Source organism: Rhincodon typus, chromosome 16 (genome assembly GCF_021869965.1).
Source record: "Rhincodon typus isolate 14 chromosome 16, sRhiTyp1.1, whole genome shotgun sequence".
In the NCBI taxonomy this organism is placed as follows: Eukaryota; Metazoa; Chordata; class Chondrichthyes; order Orectolobiformes; family Rhincodontidae; genus Rhincodon; species Rhincodon typus.
This window is the reverse complement of record NC_063347.1, coordinates 26,852,256-26,869,899: the sequence shown is the minus strand read 5'-3', so window position 1 is coordinate 26,869,899 and position 17,644 is coordinate 26,852,256. Positions and strand designations below refer to the sequence as shown.

Sequence of the window (17,644 nt, the reverse complement as noted above, 5' to 3'; positions counted from 1 at the left end):
AATTGGAGTCCATTCAGTTATCGGACCCCTCTAATTCCTCAATGTATGTAAATGTTGTCTTGTATATGTAAGAGATGCCTATGGTTTGTTGGGATAGAGTCAAATTCAATTGTTTGCTTGTTTTCTTGATATGCTAATGTACAGAACCAAACACTGCATTCGTAACAATGTATATCTGCAAAGAGATAGTAGGAACTGCTGATACTGAAGTCTGAGATAACAAGGTGTAGAGCTGGATGAACACAACAGGCCAGGCAGCATCAGAGGAGCAGGAAAACTGATGTTTCAGGTCTGGACCCGAATTTACTGAAGAAGGGTCCAGACCCGAAACGTCAACTTTCCCGCTCCTCTGATGCTGTCTGGCCTGCTGTGTTCATTCAGCTCTACACCTTGTTATCTGTATATACAAAGAGATTTTTTATGAATAAAGTATATTTCTGAAACTAAAAAAAGTCAGCCATTTGGATAACCAAGAACTGGAAACTTCAGTTAGATGGGAAAAAGAAAGAAGATAGTGAAAATGAAGTGTCATTTGTTCTGGTTTACACTCACAGTTATCAGCTCAAGGATTACATTGCATGTGTTATAGACAATAGGAGCGAAGGGAGTTCTATGATGAAACAAGTTTGCATGAGTCAAGACAGGAGGGAAGTGTAGCTCAAGTGCCAGCTTGCCAGAGTGTGAGATTACACATTAGTTCTGCTACAGAGGAATCATATGAAGATTTCAATGGACCAGATCCAAGCTGGTGGGTGTATACAAAACCAAATGCATGGTGCACTGAAAAGCCTGCCAGAAACCTATGTTCAATATCAAGGAGCATGGTGGATCAAGTACAGGTGTAATAGTAGACTGCCACAGAATGAAAGAATCATGACAGATGCCAGGGAAACCACAGTCATTCATCTGCACGATGCATTGCCTGTGATCATACACCTACTACACATCAAAGAAAAGTGAAATCCTTCTCAGTTTATACAAATGACCACAGTGAAATCTGTAATCCATATAAAACTTCATGCTTACTCCATCTCCTTGTTTCTGGCAAGAGGGAATGAAATGAAAGGATTTATCTCTGTAAAGAGAGATAATAGCCTTCTATGTACAGCAATGCAGTAAAAATCTGCAAAATGTGGCTTACATTGCCAATAGTTATTTGAAAGCAGCCAGATGCGCGAAAGTTAAGAGCCATGGTCACCCTGATACTATAATCGCGTCATCATGCAACGTTGTCTTTTCTCTGTGTTGAAGCCAATGTTGCAGATCTCAGATTTGGCAACTGTCAGTCACAAGCTTTTTTATATGCATGCATTTGGGGTAATAGAAATGCTTCTTGAAGATCCTATCCCATAATGGTCTCTGACTCAAGGTGCTTCTCCCTCTCTTTCTCATGCCTGTTTCAGTAGTTTTGCTTGATCTGCATGGCCTCTCTCCATCCAGTCATGTTCTGGCACATGATGCCTTTCTAAACTGAAAATCTTTTGCCTCTACCTAGTATGAATCCCTCTAAAGGGTGTAAAGGGTAGAGCCCTTGTCTCTGAGCAACGTTTGGTTCTTCTTAGAGGACTGAAGACCATGGGAGAAGCGAGGAGGAAATGGACCAGTGGTATTATTACTGGACTGTTAATCCAGGAACCCAGGTAATGTTCTGGGGACCCAGGTTTGAATCCTACAATGGCTGATGGTGGAATTTGAATTCAATAAAATTCTGGAATTAAGAGTCTAATGATGACTATGAAATCATTGTCGATTGTCAGGGAAAAAACCCATCAGGTTCACTAATGTCCTTTAGGGAAGGAAACTGCCATCCTTACCTGGTCTGACCTACATGTGACTACAGACACACAGCAATGTGGTTGAGTGATGCATGCTATAGACCATGAGACCATAAGATATTGGAGCTGTAGTCAATTCGGCCCATCGATTCTGCTGTCCCATTTGAACATAGCTGATATGTTTCTCAAACTCATTCTCCTGCTTTCTTCACATAGCCCTTGATCCCTTTACCAATTAAGAATATATCTATCTCTGTCTTAAATATGCTAAATAACTTGGTCTCCACAGCGCTGTGCGGCAATGAGTTCCACAGATTCACCACTCTCTGAGTGAAGAAACTCCTCCTCATTTCAATTCTAAATGGTTGCCCCTTCACTGTGAGGCTGTGCACTCAGGCTCTCGTCTCTGTTATTAATGGAAACATTCTCTTCATGTCTACTCTATCCAGGCCTCTCATTATTCAAAGTTTCTAAGTTTCAATCAGATCCCACTCATCTTTCTAAACTCCGCCAAGTACAGACCCAACGTCCTCAAATGCTCCTAATTTGAAAAGCCCTTCACCCCAAGATCATTCTTATAAACCTTTACTGAACACCCTCCAACACCAGAACATCTTTCCCCAGATAATGGGCCTAAAACTGATCACAACATTCTAAATGTGGCCCAACCATACCCTTATATATCCTAAACAGTACATTACTACTCTTGTATTTTAGCCCTCTTTAAATGAATGCCTACATTGCATTTGGCTTCATAATTGACAACTGAACCTGCATGTTAATCTTAAGAGAATCCTGAACTGGGACTTCCAAGTCTCTTTGTGCTTCCTACCAAAGTGTATAACCCCACAGTTTCCCACATATTTCCCACACTCCCACATCTGCCACTTTTTTTGCCCACCCTCCTAGCCTATCCAAGTCCTTCTGCAATCTTCACACATCCTCAAAACTACCTGCCCCACTGTCATCTGTAAACTTAGCAACAATGTCCACCGTTCCTTCATCCAGATCATTAAGCGATCCCAACACTGTAGAACTCCACCTGTCACCAGCTGCCATCCTGAAAAAGACCCCTTTATTCCTATTCTCTGCCTTCTGCCATACCAGTAGTTTGCCCCTAACACCATGGGCTTATCCTATTTAGCAGCATCCGCTACTGCACCTTGTCAAAGGCCTTCTGGAAATCCAAATAGATCACATCCATTGGCTCTCCTTTGTATAACTTGCTCATTACCTCCTCAAAGAATTCTAACAGATTTATCAGGCATGACCACCCCTTGACAAAGCCATGCTGACATAGCCCTATTTTACCATGGACTTCCAAGTAGTCTGCAAACTCACCCTTCATAATAGACTCTAAAATTTTACCAACAATCGAGGTCAGGCTCACCAGCTATAATTTCCTGTCTTCTGCCTCCCTCCCTTGTTGAATGGGGCATTAAATTTGTCATTTTCCAGACCTCTGGGACCCTCCCTGACTCGAGTGTGTCCTGGAAGATCACCATTAATGCCTCTACAATCTCCTCAGCTATCTCCTTCAGAACTCTGGAGTGTAGTCCATCCAGTCTGGGTGATTTATCCATCTTTAGACCTTTCAGCTTCCTCAGCACCTTCTCCTTTGTGATGACCACTACACATACCTCTGCCTGCTGACTCTCTTGAAGTTCTGGCATGCTGCTGGTGTCTTCCACCATGAAGACTGATGCTAAGTTCCTGATTCCCCTGACTATTTCTCCAGCCTCATTTTCCAGCAGTACAATGTCCACTCTTACCTCTCTCTTACCTTAAAGAAATTTAAAAATATTCTTGCAATCTTCTTTTATATTGCTAGCTAGCTTACTCTCATATTTAATCTTCTTCCCCCTTATCTTCCCCCCACCTTACGTCAGCCATTACCACTTAGAATGATTCAGTCATGCAGAGGTTTAATGTGACTGTGAACTTCCTGGTCACTAGCAGCCATCTTCAGCCTATTGTGAAGCCCCAAGTTCTCTTGAAGGAGATGGCACAGTTCTGTAACCTGCTCCTTGTTAAACCTCAGGCACCTTAGACATGCTCCTGGATGAGAAAGCTTTAGGAAAAATGTTCACTGAAAACCTGTGTTGAATTGTCCCCTCTGTAGGAAGCCCTCCTTTTCCTCCTCCCTCTTCGGTGTTTTCCCTCTCTGCTGTCTCTAATTCATGTGCAGGTCATGCAACTCCAGTTCCTGTAATTCTTATGGTCTCGATATACACAAGTGACCAGATCACTAGTCCTTCCTGAATAGATGCATTTACTCACCAAAGGACTGTCAAAAATAAAGGCCAAACTTTGCTGCAAAGTAATGACCTCAGTACTTCACTGCAGGGTGGAGGCTGGTCCTTTGAACAGAGTGATCAGGAGGTTTCTCATGTAGCTGGGAGTGATTAACACAGGCTAGTTAATAAACCTGTGCAGTTCTAGGTTTTGGAAGCAAAAAGCAAAAGAATGGGGAACAGCTATTTGACAACACCACCTGACCACTCACACCCTAAACTCCCAAGTCAACCGACTCCTCAGTACAAGGCATTGCCAGGCCACATGGAAAGTGACTAGAAATTCAACATGTGCCACTTTCAGGTTTCCATAGTGCCAGCATGAGTGGAGTTGTGGAGCTCAATTTTGCAGTCCCGAAATCACAGCGAATGTTTTAGGAGTTTGAGCAACACAGGCTATTGTGAGACATGTGACAGAATTAGGCTACAAGTGCTCTGAGATCCATCTAGACATCAAGATGATCTGATTCCATCTTTTCTGCTTTTCACAAGCAGCATGATGAGATTCTCGCTAGGAAGTGACAAGATGCAAGTTGCCAGGGATTAACATTTTGTAAATGCCTTGTTAATGCCAGGACTCATCTCATTAATATTCTGACTTCCATCTTACCGAACTTGCACAAACAAACAAAACATGAGGAAATCTCAAGAGCGAAACCAGACTATGTACCTGGCAGACTCAGCTTGCTATTTGCTTCAAACAACATCCATGCTGATGTTGAGAAGATAGGTAGAGTACTTGTGGATTCGGAGGCAGGAGGTTAGAATTTGGTGCTTGTAAAATGCTAGGGGGGAAAGCATTGTGTGGTCCTTTTAAAAGATCATGTGCTTTTTCTCTGCTTAGAGATTTAAAATAGATGTCTGTGAGCAGCAACTTGAAAGTTTGCAAGTACATAGAAAGCCCCCTGAATTGAAACATTTGTATTGAAAGGCCATACAGTTAGCAGGCCAAGCAACAGTTTTTACCAAGATAACAGGCTTTTGAATTTTGCCGATCAATTTGAACCAGGTACTTAGATACCAAAAACCTATTAAATGTAAGTCTGATGGTTTTGACAACATTGGACAAATCAAATTGTAAGAAATATTGATATTTTATCAAGGGTATAAAAAGAAAGGGACAGTTGGAGAAAGACCCCAGATCTTGTTGCCATCCTCCAGATCTAATGGCCCTCAGCCCTCAAAAGAGAATTGCTGGCTCTCATACCCTTCTCTATGTCTTAGAGAAAGCATCATCTAAATAACAACCGTACCAACGGCACAACTAGTTAATATTCCTGACAGAAGAATCAATGGAGAAAGCATAGAACATTCCAGAAGAATGTAACCTGGCTTTAATTTCGAGAGACTACACTTTTTTTAAGTGGGAATTGTATTCATTGGAACAGCATACCATTATAATCTTGCTTTATTCAGGAATAGTTAGTAGTTAGAAAAGATTTATTTGGTTTGTTAATAGTTTAGTTAACTTGTTTAGTCAGAGTTAGATAAATAAATTGTTACTTGTTGATTTTAAAGTGATTGTCAAGAATTTGTTTTATTTGACCACTAGCAGTTGCTGGAAAGCAGGTTATACCACTTTTCACACTCCTTTTACAGATTGTAGGGCGAGGTGATCCTCTTTGGGTGTTTCAGTTTTAGTTCTCAGAGGTGATCAACCTCAGCTTTATAACAGATTGGGAGCTCATCCGGGATTTGGACAGATTTGAACACATTTAGGGTATAAAAGGTCCTGGCAGATTTAAACAGACTTGGGGACTAGTGCCCTAGATCTTTAAATAAAACTTACATGAGAAGCGGAAAATCTGTTTAATTTTGGCTGCTTGTTGTTGGTTAAATCAAAAGTCGGATAATGACCCTTTCAGTCACTAAGAGTTTTTTGAGGGTGGAAGAGTTTTACAAAAGGTGAGCAAGGCAAAGCTGTTGGAATTGGCAGACAAGCTGGAATTGGGGTTGCCTTTGTCTGTGAGAAAAGGAGAGGTAATTACAACAAAAGATTGATTTTAAATTTGCTAGAAATGCCATCAGAATATTTGGAAATGGCTAGAATTCAATTGCAGATGAAGCATCTTGAACATGACAGTTGAGGATAGTGATGGTGAGCAAACCCATCGTAGCCAAAGGCCTGGTAGGGATCTATACAAATATGTTCAAACATTACCAAAATTCAATGAAAAAGATGTAGAAGCCTTTTTCATTTCCTTTGAGCAATTGGCTAAACAGATACACTGGCCAGAGACTGTGTGGGTAACGTTAATTCAGACCTTGTTGGTAGGCAGGGCTAATGAGGTGTTTGCAGTGCTGTCAGAGGAGGTGCCAGGAGAATATGAAGAAGTAAAAAAGGCTATTTTGAGTGTCTACACATTGGTACTAGAAGCATATAGACAATGGTTCAGAAATGTCAGAAAGGAACCAGGTCAGACTTATATCGAGTTTGAAAGAATGAAACAGAACAACTTCGATAGATGGATGAGAGCATTAAAGATAGAAAAGACATATGAGGCTCTTAGAGATATTATTCTGATAGAGGAGTTTAAAAACTCATTTCCAGAAGTGATAAGAACTCATGCTGAGGAACAGAAAACTAAAACAGCAAGAAGAACTGCAGAGATGGTGGAGGAATACGCATTAGAGACAGACTAGCTCTCGTATCTCTCAATATTTTAACTTCTTTACCTACTCATCGTGTTCTATCTGTGTAAATCTTACCCCTACAGGTTCGAGAATGATATGTCTACAGAGTCAGTTTGGGTTGAGGCCAGGAACAAGAAAGGAGCAGTCACTTTGTTGGGGGTTTTTCACAGACCCCCTAATAGTTGCAGAGAAGTGGAGGAGTGGATTGGGAGGCAGATACTGGAAAGGTGCAGAAGTCACAGGGTTGTAGTCATGGGTGACTTCAACTTTCCAAATATTGATTGGAAACTTTTTAGTTGTAATAGTTTACATGGAGCGGATTTTGTCCAGTGCGTTCAGGAAAGATTCCTGACACAGCATGTAGATAGACCAACACGAGGAGAGGCCACTTTGGATTTGGTGCTTGGCAATGAACCGGGCCAAGTGTTAGACCTGTTGGTAGGAGAGCATTTTGGCGGTAGCGATCATAACTCTGTTACTTTTACAACAGTCATGGAAAAGGATAGGTACATACAGCTGGGTAAGGTTTATAATTAGGGGAAGGGTAATTGTAATTCTGTTAAGCAAGAACTGGATAACATAAAATGGGAACTTATGCTGTCAGGGAAGAGCACCACAGAAATGTGGAGATTGTTTAAGGAATGCATACTGCGTGTGCTCGATATGTTTGTCCCTAGCAGGCAGGGAAGGTACAGTTGAGAGAGGGAGCCTTGGTTCTCAAGAGAGGTCGAGCAACTGGTTAAGAGGAAGAAGGATGCTTATATAAAGTTTAGGAAACAAGGATCAGAAAAGGCTCTAGAGGGATACAAGTTAGCCAGGAAGGAGCTGAAGAAAGCACTTAGGAGAGCTATAAGGGTGCATGAGAAAACCTTGGCAGATAGGATCAAGGAAAACTCCAAGGCTCTTTACACGTACGTGAGGAGTAAGAGAATGACCAGAGAAAGGGTAGGGCTGATCAAGGATTGCAAAAGGAATTTGTGCACGGAGCCTAAAGAGATAGGAGAGGTCCTTAATGAATACTTTTCTTTGGTATTCACAACTGAGAGGGACCTAGATGTAGGGGAGGACAGTGTGAAACAGGCTGGTAGGCTAGAGGAGGTGGATGTTAAGAAGGAAGATATACTAGGAATTTTGAGGAACTTGAAGATAAATAAGTCCAGCGGGGCTGATGAGATTTATCCAAGGATTCTATGGGAAGCGACGGAAGAGATCTCAGGGCCTTTGGCGATGATCTTTTCATCCTCACTGTCCATGGGTATCATGCCGGGAGACTGGAAAGAGGCAAACGTCATTCCCTTGTTCAAAAAAGGGAATGGGGATAACCCCAGAAATTACAGGCCAGTTATTCTTACTTCAGTGGTGGACAAATTATTGGAAAGGGCTCTGAGAGATAGGATTTATGATCACTTGGATAGGCACAGTTTGATTCGTGATAGTCAGCATGGATATGTGAGGGGTAGATCATGCCTCACAAACCTTATTGAATTCTTTGAAGAGGTGGCCAAACACGTGAATGAAGGTAGAGCAGTGGATGTGGTATACATGGATTTAAGTAAGGCATTTGATATGGTTCCCCATGGCAGGCTCATGCAGAAAGTAAGGAGGCATGGGATAGGGGGAAATGTGTCTGATTGGATTCAGAATTGGCTGACCCTTAGAAGACAAAGGGTGGTAGTCAACATGGTGCTCAGTTACGAGTGGTGTACCACAAGGATCTGTTCTGGGTCCTCTTCTATTTGTGATTTTTGCAAATAATTTGGATGCAGGCGTGGAAGGGTGGATTAGTAAGTTCACCGACGATACAAAGGTGGGTCGAGTTGTGGACAGTGCGGAGGCTGTTCTAGGTTACAAAGGGACATTGATAGGATGCAGAGCTGGGCTAAGAAGTGGCAGATGGAGTTTAACCCTGAAAAGTGTGGTGATTCATTTTGGAAGGACAAACTTGAAAGCAGAATACACGGTTAACGGAAAGATTCTTGGCAGTGTGGAGGAGCAGAGGAATCTTGGAGTTCATGTCCACAGTTTCATGTCCAGGTGGATACAGTTGTTAAGAAGGCGTATGGTGTGTTAGCTTTCATTAATGGAGGGATTGAGTTCAAGAGCCGTGAAGTTATGCTCCAGCTATACAAAAGCCTGGTTCGGCCACATCTGGAGTATTGTATCCAGTTCTGGTCGCCTCATTATGGGAAAGATGTGGAAGTGTTGGAAATGGTGCAGAGGAGATTTATCAGGATTTGCCTGGAATGGAGGGAAGGTCTTACAAGGAAACGTTGACAGAGCATTCTCTTTAGAATGACGAAGGATGAGAGGTGACTTGATAGAGGTGTACAAAATGATCAGAGATATAGACAGCGTGGGCAGCCAGAGACTTTTTCCTAGGGTGGAGGTAGCTATCATGAGGGGGCATAGTTTTAAAGTGAGTGGAGGTAGATATAGGGGAGACGTCAGAGGTAGGTTCTTTACTCAGAGAGCGGTCAGAGCGTGGAATGCATTGCCGGAGCGGATAGTGGAGTCGGCCTCATTAGCGACATTTAAGTGGCTATTAGATAGGCATATGGATGATCATATAAGGTAGGAGTGGCGGTTAGATAGACCTTAGGTTGAGGGTAAAAGTTCAGCACAACATCGTGGGCCAAAGGGCTTGTACTGTGCTGTACTGTTCTATACTGTTCTATGTTCTATGTTTTAATAGTGCCTAAATTGAAATCTAGGTTCCGACAGCAATTTCTTTCCATGAGGGATAGGAATTGTGAATGAGGGAGATCCTTCAACGAAAAACAAAAAAGTAGATCACACTGGGGACAGTTTACCACATGTGAAAAAAGAAAGCCAAGAGGGTGGAAAAGAGGTGGAAGATCTCAGGTGTTTTCACTGCAATAAGGTGGGACACACACAGGGTCACAGTGCTGGTGGTTTAATAAAGGTACTGGGAAAAAGGATGTGGTGAAAGAGTCTAAACTTGTGGAAGTATTTAAGGTAGTAAAGGAAATCCCAAAAGAAGTCGAGGAGCTGCAAGAGAGTGCACAGCCTCATCACGGGCTGAATAGTAAGATAGCGCCCAATCTTTTCAAAGTCTTCACCCAAGTGGATAAGATTTACTCAGATAGAACACGAGGAGTAGGTAATGAAGTTAAAATATTGAGAGATACGAGAGCTAGTCTGTCTCTAATAGTAAGAGATGAAAATATTTGCACTCCTTCTGAAATTTTGCCTAAGAAAGTGGTAATCTATGGAATAAATGGAGAGAGGCGTGGTGTTCCCTGTGTAAGGTAAGGCTAGAAAGTCCAATCAAGACTTGGGAAGTAATAGTGGGAGTGATGGAAAAATTGGCTATTCCAGCAATACAACTTATTCTTAGAAACATTATAGCTTGATCACAGGTGGAAGTGATATCCATTTTAGTGGAAATGCCAGAGGAAAACCAGGGAATTGAGGAGTTAAAAGAAAAATACCCTGGAATTTTTCCAGACTGTGGTGACAAGATCCCATAGCCAAAAGCTAAAACAAGAAGGGAAAACAAAAGAGAAAGATGAAGGAGTTGAGATCCAGTTAGCTGACACTCTGTTTGATGAAATGGTAAAGGAAAAACCTAAGCAGGTAAAGGATCAGGCAGAGGTGTTTAGTTCTGAAAGATTAATGGAGTTGCAACAAAAAGATGAGACAATAAAGCATTTATATCATAAAGCCTACCTGGAAAAGGAATCAGAGTGTATTCCAGAATGCTATTACCTTGAGGATAAAATCTTAAGGCAGAAATTGGCAGGTTAGTGCAGATGAGAAATGGGCAGAAGTTCACCAGATTGTGTTGCCAGTAAAATACAGACAGGAATTATTGTGGGTAGCACACGAATTACTTGTGGGAGGTCATCTCGGATTGAGGAGGACTCAGGTTAAGATATGGAAGCATTTTTATTGGCCTGGATTACATAAAGCTGTGGCTGAATTTTGCCGTACCTGTCATACATGTCAAATGGCAGAAAAGCCACAGGCAGTAATAAAACCAGCATCTTTGATGCCAATTCCCACATTTGAAGAATCTTTTACATGGGTTACAATTGATTGTGTAGATCCCCTCGCTAATACCAAAAATGGGAACCAATAGTTGTTAACCATACTGAATGTGTCTGCCAGGTTTCTGGAGGCAATTCCATTATGGAATGTCAAGGCAAAAAAAAAGGTTGTGGAGGAGTTCCTTTCTTTACCCGTTATGGACTACCAAAGGAGATTCAGTCAGACCAAATGTCCAATTTTACTGCCAAATTATTTAAGAAGGTCCTGGATAGACTAGGTATCAAACATTTTAAATCAAGTGCATACCATCCTGAATCCCAGGGAACATTGGAAAGGAGGCATCAATCCCTAAAGACAATATTGAGGGCTTATTGCCATGATTACCCAAATGATTGGGATAAAGATATCCCATTTATGTTATTTGCTATTAGAGATGCTCCAAATGAATCAATTCAGTTTACACCATTTGAATTGATATTCAGACATGACATAAGAGAGCCTTTAAAAATATTTAAGGAAAATTTGATAGGTCCGAAGTCAGAGATCTCACAGATGAATTATGTATCTGAGGTGAGAGAAAGATTAAACACAGTAGGTGAATTAGCTAGACAACATTTAAAGGTGGCACAACACATAATGAAGCAAAAAGCAGATAAGAAATCTAAAATTTGTACATTTGCCCATGGGGATAAAGTATTGGTGCCATTACCAGTGGTAGGAGATCCCTTCAAAGCAAGGTTTATTGGTCCCTATCAGATTGAAAAGAGGCTAACTCAGGTGAATTATCTGGTAAAGATGTCAGATAGGAAACAAAATTATTGTGTATGTCATGTGAACATGCTGAAACATTATAATGACAGGGAAAGGGAAGCAGAGAAACAGGTATTAGTTACAACCACTCAGAGTGAGGAATCAAATGCAGATGATTTGGATTTTGATGTACCTCAGAATAAATTGAATAATGAGGAAATCCTTAAGGAATGGGATAGGGTAGTGAACTATCTGTCCCAGGAACAGAGAACTGAATTGAAAGACTTGTTACAGTGCTATGAGGACCTATGTAGAAATAGAATGGGGAAAATTAATGCCATAGTACATGGGGTTGACATAGGGAATGCTGTTCCAATAAAACTCCCCTACAGGCTTAATACTCTCAAAGCAGCAAAGTTGGTTCAATTGGAACACAGCAGGTTCAGAAGGAAGTGGAAGCAATGTTCCAAGAAGACATCATTGAGACAAGTCAAAGTGAGTGGAGTTTGTCAATTGTGTTGGTAAAACCTGATGGTACTCAACGATTCTGCATAGATTAGCGGAAGGTCAACACTGTGACCAAATCTGACTCATACCTAATTCCAAGGCTGGAGGACTGTGTAGAAAATGTCAGACAAGTCATATAAATTACAAAGTTGGACTTACTTCATGGTTACTGGCAAGTAGCTTTGTCGAAGAGAGCAAAAGAAGTTTTTGCTTTTGTAACCCTAAATGGGCTATATCAATTTAAAGTAATGCCCTTTGGGGTGAAAAACACACCAGCCACTTTTCAAAGGCTTATGAACAGAGTTGTTGCATGATTGACAAACTGTACTGTCTGCATAGATGACTTAGTGATCTTTAGCCACTTGCGGAAAGATCACATGAAGCATTTGGCAGAGCTCTTTGAGAGACTATGGAAGGAAAAGTTGGTCATAAATTTAGCAAAAGGAGAATTTGTGAAGGTAGAAGTGACATTCTTAGGGCACAACATCGGATACCAACAGATGACGCCAAGGAACATGAAGACAAAAGCCAACGAGGAATTTCCATGACTGTCCTCAAAAGAAGGAAGATTTTTACGATTGAGTGGATTCTACAGGAAATTTGTACCAAATTTTAGTAGTGTAGTGGCACCGTTGACAGTTTTTTTTTAGAAACACAAAATTTCAGTCAACAGAACAATGCCAGGAGGCAAATTAGAATTTAAAAGCAGTGTTAACCACCATATCCATTTTAGCCATGCCAAATGTTTTGAAAACCTTCAAAGTAGCCATCGATGCAAGCAATGTACATGTTGGAACTATGCTTTTACAGGAGGATGATTGTGCAATTCAAAGGCCAATTGGTTATTTTTCAAAACAAAACTCAATATCCACCAGAAAAAATATTCAACCATTGGAAAAGATTTATTGACTTTGGTAATGGTCATCCAATATCTTAATGTTTACATTACAAACAATGCATCAGAGACAATTGTGTTTACCGATCACAATCCTTTGACATTTTTGGAAAGATTTAAGGACAAGAACACCAGATTATTTCATTGGAGTCTCATATTACAAGCATTTAATTTACAGATTGTACATGTTGCGGGTCATGAAAATATTACCGTTGATGCTTTACCACGAGTTAAAAAGAAAAATGCTTACATAAGATAGAAACGATGGTGTTCAATGTTACACATAAATCAAATTAGTATAAAATGTGTAACTTTAAATTAATGAGCTACGGATCCAGTAATATAATGAAGTTAAGGATTTTTTTTAAAAAATAGAAAAATAAGAAGCCATCTTTTCATAATGATTGTTCATTTTCTTTCTTAAGGGGAGAGGTGTTGCGATGTTGGCTACAGCATTTGTGGATTGGCAGGCAGGAAGGTAGAATTTGGTGTCTTAAAATGCTAAGGGGAAAAGCATTGCCTGGTCCTTTTAAAAGATCATGTGCTTTTTCTCTGCTTAGAGATTTAAAATGGATGTCTGTGAGCAGCAGCTTGAAAGTTTGCAAGTACACAGAGAGCACCTGAATTGAAACGTTTGTATCAAAAGTGGTACAGTTAGCAGGCCAAGCAACAGTTTTTACTAAGATAACAGGCTTTTGAATTTAGCCAATCAATTTGAACCAGGTACTTAGATACCAAAAACCTATTAATTTTAAGTCTGATGGTTTTGACAACATAGGACCAATCCTATTGTAAGAAATATTGATATGTCATCAAGGGTTTAAAAGGAGGGGACAGTTGGTCAAAGACCCCAGAGCTATCTGCCATTTGCCAGAGCTGAGACAGAGAACGTACATAACATTCCGGAACATACATAACCTGGCTATAATTTTGAGAGACTAAATTTTTTTTTTGTATATAAGTGGGACTTGTATTTATTGGAATGGCATACCATTATAATTTTGCTTTATTTGGGAATAATTAGTAGTTAGAAGGGATTTATTTGGTTTGTTACTAGCTTAGTCAATTTGTTCATTGTTAGCTTTAGATAAATTTTCACTTGTTGATTGTAAAGTGAGTCAGGGATTTATTTTATTTAACCACTAGAAGTTGCTGAAAAGCTGGCTACACCACTTTTCACATTCCTTTTACAGATTATGGGGCAGGTGCTCCTCTTTGGGTGTTTCAGTTTTAGTTCTCAGAGGGGGTCAACCTCCGTTTTATAACACTGGACACTGGGCAACAACATCTCTGTGCATGATCAAGGGCATTGACTCCTTCTCCATGGACATTGACATCAGGCATTTGCCAACCCATCACAACTATCCTGGCACTTTTACAATTCACTGGCTGTGCATTTTGTTTGCACAGACTTACATTGCAGCATGCACCAGCAACTAGCATTGAAAGGCTGAAGTGAGAATGGGACAGGCACCCAGCTCGTAGACTGGACCAGGCTGCATGTCAGGGCTGCTCACGTGCTCTGTTAGCACTGACTCACATAGTACATTCGTTAATGCTTATAACATCCCTCCCTTGTCTAGCAGTGCCAATTTGCATAATCACAGAAACAGGCACTTGCCTTGTTGGCAACTGTCCTCAGTCTAGGGTGTGCACATCTTGCTGTACGACAGTATGCTATGTCAATTTCACACCTGCACTATGTGTCAGCAGTTCACACATAACTCTAGGGGTGTAGTCTTCATTGAAGTTCTTGAGGCACCCTTGAGTCAAGGGATCCCAGCAAAGTACATCAAGGACAGCCTGTAATATCAGCCCATGGAACTGGCAATGGTTATGTAAATGGTCAGGGTGTTTTCAGGCAGAGGGTTCATGCCTCTTCAGCCTAAGGAGTTGGTCACAGTCAGTCCATTGGCTCCATAGCAGCAAGGCTGGAATGGTAGAGCTAATACAGTTGGGGAGATACTTATGCACCAGTCAGGGGTCTGGGAACATATTACACAGGACTATCCAGCCATGTCAATTGACAGGATGGGCCCCAGTTAACCAATCAAGTCCATCCACAGAAACTAAAGGGGAAAATCAATTGCAACCATTGCCAAGAGACTGAACCTCAGGACATTAGTCTTCAGTTCTGAGGTCAAGGGTGCTTGCCCCTTCTGTCACCCTGCCCACAGTTCTTAAGAGCAACGGAGTGCAGGTGTGTGGTCGTGTCCAGCAGCCCCTGAAGGTGCTGGATATGGCTGTCCATGGCAGCCACTGACCTGCCAACAGAAGCAGGCAAATATGATTTGCTGTGCCGATGCACCTTCTTTGCAATGAGGTCCATTATGTCTTGTTTGCCTGTCTGCTCCTGCTGCTCTGTCATCTGCATTCAGATGATGTCTTTGATTGCTGACTCTACAGAGTCAGTTTTTGCTTGTGTTGAGTCGGTGGCTAGTATCTGGCAGTCCTCCAAGTGCTCATCTCTACTTACAATTGTGAAGATAGTGGTGAGTTGCTTTCTTGCACTGCTTCAGTTTATCTGATGTGGGCACACCAACAGTGCTGTTCTGAAGGAAGTTCTGAATTTTTGACACAGTGATATTGGTCAAACAGCATTTTTATTCCAAATCAGTGTTAGTGTGTGACTTTGGAAGATTATGTGGTGGTGATGTTCTCCTACAACTGTTGCACTTGTCCTTCACCGCACTTGATAGAGGTAGGTGGATTTAGATAGTGCAGGCAAAGGAATTCTGATGAGTTTCTGCCTTGCATTTTGTAAATTGCATTTACTGCTGTCACAACGTACTGAGGTGGGGAATGAATGTTGAAGGTAGTTGTTTGTGTTGATGCTGTACAAATGTCACTTGATAACACTGTTGCCAACATTGTCCAAAACATCGCTGATGATTGACAGAAGATGGATAGGGTGGTAATTTGACAGGTTGGATTTGTCATATTTGTTGTGGATTGGACATACCTGAGCAATTTTTCATTTTAACAGATAGATGCCACAGTTCTAACTGTATTATATCATTTTGACTAGGGACGTGGCAAGGTTTGGAGCAAGGTCTTCAATACAGCTGCTTCCTTGTCTCCAGGATCACTAATATTAATATTAAGTAACTCTGGCCCATGTTACCCCTAGATTATAAGTGTAGATCTACACTGGATACTTACTCACTTAAATTCATGAAACTTACACAAGCTGCTCTTTTGCATGGTGATGGGTTTGCACTAAAGAGAAGCTGAGAATTTGGGAAAGTATCTCTTGAAAACACAAAAATTATCCTGGAAATTCATGTATAGCAACATGTAGGTGTTTTATTGTTTTTTATATTTCTTCACCAGTAAAATTGGCCCTATTCCTGTCTTATGCTGCAATAACACAGAAACCCTACTTAGTCTTGAAAAGGAAAGTCTGAAGTGGCAACCAGACTCCCTTCCTACAGCAAAGAACTGCACTCCAACTGAAAGCATTTTTTTTTTAAAAAGGAGAACTTGTGGAAGCCATTTTTAAATGTATTCATGGGATATGGGCATCACTGGTATTTATTGCATATCCCTAATTGGCTAGAGGATGGCTAAGAGGCAGACATTTTGCAGTGGCTCTAAAATAACATGTAGACCTCACAGGGTAAGGGTGGCAGCTATCCTTCACAAAAGGACATTAGTGAACTAGACTTAGTTAAAGAGCTGTACAACAGTCAGTTTTAACAGCAGGATTAATTGTATTGTTATTTCTTTCTTTGGAGGAAAGACGTGGTCATAATGTCACTGGGCGAGTAATGCAGAACACCAGGTTAATACTCTGGGTACGTAGATTTGGGTCCCGTCATGCAGATAGTAAAATTTGAATTCAATAAAATTTTAGAAACATGGAGAAGAGAAAACACCACTGTGGGTCATATCACGTAAGGTGCAGAAACACATGGAAGCGAATGGCTCGTTTGTGCCTAAGAACCGGAAACAGTGTTTTCCCAAGATGGAGGTTGTGAAACCGCTCTATTCCCGAGCCTATGACCGGAAGAAACTGGCCGTAAGGCGGAAACGGAAATAAATTATTGCAAAATGGTGTACGTGTCCAACGGTAAGACAGTGGCGGCGTCGATAGTGGGTTTTAAAACTGCGTTTGATGAGGTTGTAGGGGAATGGGGGAATGTATCTGATGGAGAGTGACAGTAAGTGACTGTGTTTAAACTGAGTGAGTGTGTTTAAACTGAGTGAGTGTTCTCTCTTCAGTCTTTCCCCACCTCCCCCCACCCCCGTATCAGGTGTAACCTTGTCGGGGAAGGGAGAATGTCGCGTCGCTCATTTCACCTACACCGTTAATGATAGATGGTGTCTACCTAATAACTGAACCCTTCTGTGCAGTTTAAACCGGGCTGCGCAAGAGAAGGGAGAGACTGATGTAGGTTAACATCTGGGTTAACCTCTTGACATCCAGCAACAAGAGTCAGTGGAGTATTTGATTAGGGTGACACGACGGACTGTGACGGCGACGATGACGTAGCAATGTTGGACATCAGTGCAGCAAGCAGATAAACCTCAGTTTGATGTTTGATCTTTAAAAACAAAAGCCTTGATTTTAGTCACGTCTGGGTGGGATTGGTCCCTGAGTGATAAGTAAACGTGCATGTCAAGGCTCGGTGAGATTTTGATTCCTGCGCTCATTTAAATGTTCGCGACTCCTGCGAGAGCGTGAGAGATAGTAGGAACTGGCAATGCTGGAGAATCTGAGAATAACAAGGTGTAGAGCTGGAGGAACACAGCAGGCCAAGCAGCATCAGAGGAGC

At 41.4% G+C, this 17,644-nt stretch overlaps 1 non-coding gene across 2 annotated transcripts in view; it reads left to right on the top strand.

Moving 5' to 3' along the window:
- The first annotated feature begins 16,848 nt into the window (after nt 1-16,848).
- The window catches only part of LOC109936563, a 9,647-nt gene continuing 8,851 nt past the window's right edge, over nt 16,849-17,644 (top strand). Inside the window, exon 1 of one of the 2 annotated variants that reach the window (XR_007263842.1) lies at nt 16,849-16,938. This is a non-coding gene — a transcript (uncharacterized LOC109936563). Of the gene's footprint in view, nt 17,030-17,644 lie in introns of both variants that reach the window. The other variant, XR_007263843.1, reaches the window with a different exon arrangement.